Consider the following 6,164-nt stretch of genomic DNA (forward strand, 5'->3'; position numbering starts at 1 on the left):
CACATTGGAAATTTAAAAGATTGAAACAGAACTATATATATATATGTATATATATGTATTCTTAAATTCTGATAATGCCAACAAAGGTGATAAGACTGAGGTCAAAATTATGATACATTTAACATCGCTCTTTGAATCATAGGCTTCAGGAATCCAAAAAGCAAGTTCGATATAATTACGACTTCAAAACATTTTATAATAATAATGATTGCATGCCAGGCTCACCTGCTTATGCCTGTAATTCCAGTTCTTGGGGAGGCTGAAGCAGGAGGCTTGCTTGAGGCCAGGAGTTTGAGACCAGCCTGGACAACATAATGAGACACTGTCTGTAGCAAAAAAAAAAAATTTTTTTTTGATAGCCAGTGCTGGTGGTACCCACTTGTAGGCCCAGCTACTCAGGAGTTTGAGATGGGGGAATTGCTTGGGTCCAGGGGCTTGAGATTGCAGTGGGCTATGATGGCACCACTGCACTCTAGCCTCTGAGACAGATAGAGACCTTATCTCTGAAAGTGTATAGATATATAATAATAATAATCCCACTTTAGGTTTATATTGAACTTTGTAATTTGTAAAACTCTTTTATGGATATCACATTTTGTTCTTATAAGTCTAAAAGACTAAAAAAGCTGCCTTACATACACAGACACACACACACATACACACACACACACACACACACACACACCCACAGGCTTACTTTAAAATTAAGAACAATAATACATGTCCCATAATAACTACTAACAACTAAGCTCTTTCCACATGCTGCTGTAATGTTTAATTTTATGTATCAACTTGGGGGGAATTTTGGATGAAATTAGTATTTAAATTGGTAAACTTTGATTAAACAGACTGTCCTTCATAATGTGGCTGGGCCTCATCTAATCAGGTGAAGGACTGAAAAGGGAAAAAATGCCAGTGTCCCAAAGCAACAGGGAATTGTCCAGAAGACAGTCATTCAACTTTACCCTTACCATAAGTTTTTCAGAGTCTCCAACCTGCCCATCTTTGGACCAGAACTGAAAGACAGGCTTTTCTTGGTCTTTGACTTGTCAACTTCAATTTATTTTCAAAAATCTCTATCTATCTATCTATCCATCCATCCATCCATCCATCCATCTATCGTCTATCTATCTATCTATCTATCTATCTATCTATGTATTTATCTACCTACTTACCTACCTACCTATACATACATATCCTAATGATTATTTCTCTGGAAAACACTAATACACCTGCTCTCTCATTAGTGCACATTCCAAAAATGATACATATGTATTGTGTGTATATGAGCATATATGTGTTTATGTATATGTTTGAATGTGTGTGTCTATATACATACACATACATATATATAGAAGAGAGAGATAAAAATAGAGATACAGCCAGGGGCATTTGAATAAGCCTGCCTCTAGTGGACTGAGGGATTTGAGGCCTTTTCCACGTAACAGTACTTTATCATCTATGAATATTTGAAATCAGTAACTTGTTACAAGAAGAGCCTGTTAAAGTCAGGCTTAAGGAATTCCATTCCTATGATGCAACTTAAGTCAGTTATAACAAGAAAATATTATAAAAGTATACAATGTTCTTTTGTCTTTGTTTCCCCCATTATATTCTGAGAAATTCTTTCTTGCTTGTCACCTTGTGATATCTCTGAGGGTGAACAGATAATCTGGCTCTTTAGTGATGCAAATGAGAATGAAAGAATTGTAATTAGATGTCATCATAGTCAATCATCTGAGGCTTAGTGGAGGAAGGGAGGTTATCTCAAGGAGGAGAAGTGACATGTCCAGATTATGTCCATAAAAACAAAAACTCTTTGTCCACCCCTTTTCAAAGATGGTATCTGGAATCTAGGATCGGTAACTTAAACTGTTAAGAAAAAAGACTTAATCGTCAGAAGACTAGGAAAAAGAGTCAACGGCTGTATTTATTATTCCATATTATGTTTGGTAGAGGGAAAAATTCTTCATAAAAAAAGTTACTTCTGACTGATCTGTCTCAGCTTCCTGATGTCTTGGAGTTCAAACTGACACTGACTTATTAATATAAACCTTGACAAATTAAAAGATATTCTTCTTAATATTGTCCCAAATTCCACTAAGAAAATACGACTCTTTGAATTCTAAAGATAAAATTTTTGAGATGCAGGGATTAAATTACTTGCCCAAGGTCATCCAGCTTCTAAATGGGCATGCACTGATTTCGAATACAATCTGATTCCAAATACTTTTGACTGGAGTACATTTATCACAAAACCACCCTCTGTCTCTCCCTGCTGGAATGGAAGTGCCATGGAAACAGGGAGTATTATGTGTATTGCCCACTGTCAACTTTTTCAATACGAAGGATCGTGCCTGACATGAAACAGGCACTCAATAAATAGTTGTTAAATGAGTATAAATTTGGACCAGTTTGAAGACGCTCACTAGTATTTTTTATTGTATGTGTATATCCATGGGTGTATATATATATGTACACATATGAGTAAACACTGTTAATAAATATATCTGTATCTTTTATTGTGTAATTTATCTAATGCCTATTGTTCACTAGTAAATCAAATAAGCAAGCAAACAAAAATAATATTTAAGCAAAATATTGCACCTTATAAAGTTCATGATTGATTCAGGATTTTCATACTTCCTCTAATATCAGTCTTTGCCACAGGCCACTGAGCAGATCAAAGCTAAGAAAATGTCATTTACTTTTGTCAACATTCAGTACTTAAGTATGTAAATATTTCATGTGAGCTTTTTATTGTTATTAGAATACTTGGAATAACTTATTTATGTTCCAAATGAAGTCAATAATCTGTGATATTCAATGCTAGAAAGATACAAATAAAATAAACTAATTATGATAATGAAAATTTGAAGCCCTACAATATTGTGTTAGATTTCTCCAGACTTACAGAACTAACAAGATGTGTATTGTTGTTGTGTGTGTATAATACACATATATACAAATTCACATATAAATACATAACATGTGCATATATAATATGTATCTCCACATAATATATACATATATGTTATATATGTATTATATATTATATAAGAGAGAGAGAGAATATATCCATATGTATGTAGAGAGAGAGTGAGAATAATTTATTATAAAGAATTGGTTCATTCAATTATGGATGATGAGAAGCCCATGTTATGCAATTAGTGATCTGGAGACCCTGGAGGGCCAATAATGTAATGCCAATATGAGTCTGAAGGCCTAAGAACCAGGAGGGTTGATGATGTAAGTTCTAGTCTGAGAACCAAGGTTTTTAGTTCAAGTCCAAAGACAGGAAAAATCTTGTGTTCTTGCTCAAGCAATCAGGCAGGAAAAATACCCTCTTACTCATATGAGGGTTAGCATTTTTGTTCTCTTTGTGCTTCATCTGATTACCTGAGATTTACTTATATCAGAGGGCAATGTGTTATACTTAGTTTAACAAGTCAATTATTAATTTCATCCAAAATCACTCTCACAGGAACACTGAAATGATGTTTGACCAAACGGGCACCCATAGTTCAGAGAAGCTGAATCACAGAATTCACCATCACATGTATCTATTCTTCTAATCCACGGTTAGAAATGCTCTTCAATAAACTCTTTACTCACAGAAAGTCTCTTTATTCAAATACTACAGTGTTTTATCTCTGTGAAAAAACTACATTTCAGTTTAAGAACATCATTAAACCATGGGTTTATGTTTAAATGCCAACCTTTGAATTGTATTCCATTTCAAAAAATCAAAAAAGTTTCAATTTATTTTTGGTAAATGTCTTTTATTGAAAGAAAAATATGAAACTGTCAATGATCTATTCTATGTAGTTATTAATGCAGTAATTTTTTAATTGATGGAGAGACTTAAGGAAACAGCAGTTTCTCAGTGTCACATTTTTGCATTTGTGTGTGTTATCCAAATTCTCAACAGTCAATCAATTCTGGTCATTTTTTCTTAATGGCTAGATTGTTGAGCCATGGTTTATTATTTATTTACCTGAACCACGCAAAATCAGATATTCCAAGCTTAAATAAATGTATTACAAACATTTATAAAATTTTCTAGTTCTTTTATTATCTGAAATAATATAACTTTGTTTTCTCTTTGAGTAGTGCCTGTGTGCATGTGTGTGTGTGTATGCGTGTGTGCATGTGTATAGGGGAGTAATTTATGTGCTTAGCAATATTTTTTTTAATCTTTTCAGCTAAACAATACTGTTGTCTGACTTCAGGTTTTTTCAAGAGCAAAGAAATGTCAATTCATGGATCCAGGAGATAGAGTTCAGGGACTTGTTTCTTCTGATAAAACTGTAGTTGACTCTCATGGTCTATTTGGAAAAAATGGGTCAAACTGGTGAAATGTCATTTTTGTTATTTCTCTTTGGCAGTTTGTAAACTTGGAAATTTCCAGAAGTTTAAAAGTCAAGAACAATGCTGGCATGATCATAAGGTCAATTATATTTTAACACTTGCCAAAAATAGGGTAGTGCCCTCAAAATGGTGTAATTTCAGAAGAAAGTATATGAAAAGTGTGGGTATCAATTTCTTTAATAATTATATAAAATTATTATACCATTCTAAACCATGCTCATCTGAGGTCCCATATATATGGGCCCTGAGTTTTTCTCCAAATATGGAATATCTCTTTAAACAGCATATGCACTCTATATGTTACCTAAATATCAAAAAGATCAATAACACTTGATTTCCACCGAGCCTTTAGGGCTACTGAGAATTTTAAGATGAAACAGAGTCTGCCAGAACTCCTGCTCCAAACAGAAACATGTGCTGTCTTAACTATTTTAAATTCTGGGATTTGACCTTAACATTCTATTATGCAACCCTATTATACTATCCAAAAATAGTATTTTCAAGCCAGTGATTCTGCAGAAAGTCTGTGTAACTACCACCACCACCACCACCACCATCATCAACGCTAATTACAATATTTCCCAAGACTCTTCCAAGGTCTTTACATATATTACACAGTTGTGGCAAAGATTAAATGTATAAATGAAGAAACTATACATTAACTGAAACGTATATAAACATTATATCTAATGCTATCCAAAAAAAGGTTGCTGTAGAAATTTAAACGTTACTTTAACTTGGTTCAACTTAATTTCCAACCCGATTAACAAAACCTATGACTCCATTAATACTGAATCTAAAATTATTCACTATGGCGATCTTTCTAAGCTGAAAAGAGGACTTTAGCATCTTGAATAGTCAATGCCTATACTGTAATTTAAAGGATAAAAAAATTCATAAAGTAGATTTTAAAGTATAAATGTCACAGGATCCTTACCGTGTCGCTTTTTCAGCTGGAAACCTCTGTGACTGGTGATACCTTGGAATTATGCGCGGCCCGCTGCCAAACTTGACTCACAATACTGGCTTGGATCTCACAGCTGCCAAAGGTGAGCCAAGTGAGGAGTAGCAAGGGGTGTGTGAATGAGCCTGGGGTCTGGCCACTGCACACAGCCAGGCGTGATGGCTGCAGCGGGGCAGGTAGCTCCCAGCGCCAGCACAGGCGCGGGTTCCGTGCGAGACTCCTCTGGCTGGACCAGGCATACTAGAAGTGGCTTCCACTGCAGGCACCGGCAAACACGATGGCACCATGAAGCTTGGAGACATCAGAAACTGCAGAACCCCAAAGAGGGTTTCACAGTCCTGGCTCAGGAGTCCCTAGGTCTGGGATTCCTGAAGGATCACAGCACCTTGTCTCTCCTTCTCGTGACCTGCAACTTGGGGAGCGGTGGGCGGTTCAGCCCCATTTGTGTTACCGCTCTTTCAGTCCCACCATTTGTTGGGTCCGCAGGTCTTGTTCCATGGCCAGGAAAAATGAGGTACACGGACAACTGGAGGGTGAGCAAGACGGAGAGGAGCTTCACTAACAGAACAGCTCTCAGAGGACCGGAAGTGGAGAGCTCCTTTCCGCAGGCGGGTTGTCCCAAAGAGCGGCCCCGCTCAGCAGAGAGGAGACCCGGAGTGGGTGGTTCCTTTCACAGGCAAGTAGTCGTAATGAGTGCAGCTCTCAGTGGAGCGGAGATCCAGAATGGATAGCTCCTTTCTACAGGCAGGTCATCCTGACATCCATGTGAGTCTGGCTGGCTTCGGGGGATTTTATGGTCTCAGAAGGGAGAGAGTACGTGCTGATTTAT

The sequence above is a fragment of the Cebus imitator genome, unplaced genomic scaffold (genome assembly GCF_001604975.1).
Source record: "Cebus imitator isolate Cc_AM_T3 unplaced genomic scaffold, Cebus_imitator-1.0 Scaffold398, whole genome shotgun sequence".
NCBI classification, from domain to species: domain Eukaryota; kingdom Metazoa; phylum Chordata; class Mammalia; order Primates; family Cebidae; genus Cebus; species Cebus imitator.